This window comes from Penaeus chinensis, chromosome 27, assembly GCF_019202785.1.
Source record: "Penaeus chinensis breed Huanghai No. 1 chromosome 27, ASM1920278v2, whole genome shotgun sequence".
Taxonomy (NCBI): Eukaryota; Metazoa; Arthropoda; class Malacostraca; order Decapoda; family Penaeidae; genus Penaeus; species Penaeus chinensis.
The window spans coordinates 9,199,490-9,201,989 of record NC_061845.1 but is presented as its reverse complement, the minus strand read 5'-3'; the positions used below and the strand labels follow the sequence as shown (position 1 = coordinate 9,201,989).

General features: G+C 37.1%; 1 protein-coding gene across 4 annotated transcripts in view; it reads right to left on the bottom strand.

Annotated features, from left to right (window-relative positions):
- Positions 1–2,279, bottom strand: part of LOC125039415 (serine/arginine repetitive matrix protein 2-like) — a 17,115-nt gene extending 14,836 nt beyond the window's left edge. For all 4 annotated transcript variants that reach the window (XM_047633307.1, XM_047633308.1, XM_047633309.1 and 1 more), the window contains exon 1: positions 1,994–2,279. The gene's annotated coding sequence lies outside the window, so the exon portion shown is untranslated. The remainder of the gene's footprint in view (positions 1–1,993) is intronic.
- Positions 2,280–2,500: the final 221 nt, after the last annotated feature.

The window sequence follows — 2,500 nt, the reverse complement described above, 5'->3', positions numbered from 1 at the left end:
AAGTTGCCCTGACTGGGTGTGCCCTTTAGGCACTGCCCTAGGGGAGGGTTGATGGGGGGATCAGCCCACCAACACCACCCTGGGAAACACTGTCTTCACCTCTTTATCCATGGCATGATAGAGCTGAAATTATTATATTTAAGTTATGGGTGATGCTCTTTGTGATTTTTTTCCCATTCATGTTTGCCGACTATTTCTTGTACTGACAACTACCAACTTTTAGTCCTCTACAAGAATATCTTCTTCCATTTGCCCTACCTTAATGCATCTATACAGTAAAGATTAACCTAATAAACTATATGTCTGCGTTCTGGTTTATTGTTTTATATCCCTTATGTATGAACTTTCTCTCATAGGCTGAAAGGCCCTGTGAAAATTGAAATATTCAATCAGAAATGCTATAACTGGAAATTCCTGGCTACATAAGACAGACTGGGGTTACAACATTCAGACACAACCCATTTCATATTTTGGAAATACAAAATATGGTGTGCAGTCCTAAGGCAAAGCTGACTTTATTTTCATTTTGTTTCACTTTTTAATTACTTTCCTGGCTTTTCAGGTACAATTTCCACATTTTACTTACTTTTCCTCCTCAATTACCAGTTCCCTACATAAGCAGCAAAACACAATATGGATGGTTTGCAGATAAGTAGTGCAGGCCAGTGATTTTTGAGAGACCTTATGATAATTTCCTGAAAACTTACAGACATTGTGGGATAGAGACAAAAGACTGAGGTAAACCAATCAATAATGTAGCCATAGTGATATTTCAAATGAATTGGGAGCTCTGGCTTCTAAACCCACTTCAGAGATGGCGATACCTTCCTGAAATCCTCTATACTGTATAGCCACAATAAGACTATCTGATTTTCAAATGCTTTCCCCTAGGTTATGTGATTATCTATTACAATTCTAATTCACTCTATGAGACCTAGTATCAGTGTTTATCATCACATCACCTTCAAGTACAATCCTAATTGTCTCATTCATCTTCCCCTTACATATGTCTTCTACTATTCTTGAATGTCATTTTTCTCCGATCTTGCATCATTTTCTTGTCGTGCTGGTAGGGTGTAGGTTAAGATGCTCCTTGCGTTTTTCAGCTTACACCTTCACTATGTCTTTATTATCAGCTGTCCATACTGAAGTAGTGGGAAATCAAAGGGTATCTGTTACCGAGAGTGATGCACCCTCCGGAGACAAAGTCCCAAAAGCAGGGATCATGCAAACCCAAAAATCCAAACCTAACTTTTTCTACTTTATAGCTATTCCCAAGATGGGGGTGGGGGTGGGGTGGAAGTACCCCTGTTCCTCTTTTTATTAGCACTTCAGGCCAACTGCCACAACAATTTTGTATAGAAAATGCGACGTTAAGAACTCTGGCTGTGCTAGGGTGTTGTGGACATAGTCTCTGAGTGGTGATATACGTGAGATATTTTCATCATTTTGCAGTAAGTATGAGGCTGCAGCAGCTGTACCTATTTTGTGACTCGCTTTCTTATGCTCTATAAGATGGTGGTGTCCATTTCCCTCTCTCTGTGCACTGCTCTTGGTAACACTAATCATGAAAAGCTTCTCGGAGTGCTGTGTTTTTGCTTCATTAAATGGGAATTTCTGACTCTTCAGTTTTAGCGGTAGGTTTCGTTTGAGTTAAATACTAGTTTGTACATCTATTAATGTGCATGGTCTCCTGAAGCATACAAAAATAAACATACTTCTGAAAAAAGCAGCTGCAACCATTAATCTTACAATGTGCAATCATGATCATTTACTCCTGCATTCCTCATACAATTATAGCCAATAGAGAGTGAGCAATAGTATACAACTTAAGACTAACTAAAGGAGGAATAAAAACTTAAAATGAAAGGCAAATGAATAAAGGAAGATACAAAATATGGAAACCGTCTTATATAATCGGAAAAAAGAAGAATTTGCAAGTGTTTTTTGTCTCTCTAAGTGTTTAAATAAGACGAAAATGCTTTTTACTTACTACAATTCTTTATCTTTTCCTCACTGTCTCTCTCTCTCTCTTTCACTCTTGTTATGATTCTCTTCCTTTCCTTCAGAGAGGCTAAAGAAAGCGCTCACGAAGATATCAGGAGGAAAATTCGACATTGCACATCATTCCAGGCAGTTATGTGTGTCTGACAAGGATCATGTTTCCTTTTAAGACTATCTAAACGCAAGTTTTCTTATCTTCCATCATTATTATGCCTGTTTTTACAATATTTTAACACAAGGCTGAAGTCACTCGACCCAACATACACACTGTAAACATGACCAATTTTCGACGGTTGTCGTGCATCTGGAAGCGGATTACTAGAGGGCGCGGGCGCAAATAAAAATAATACATTGAATAGTAAAATAAAAACAATAGCATAACAAAGAATTAATAATTTTTAACAGATAGAAATAAAAGATAAACAATATAAATCAAATCTGACAAATTCACATTAAAAAGAGCAAAAAAAAAAATTATCAGAAGAAATAACAAATA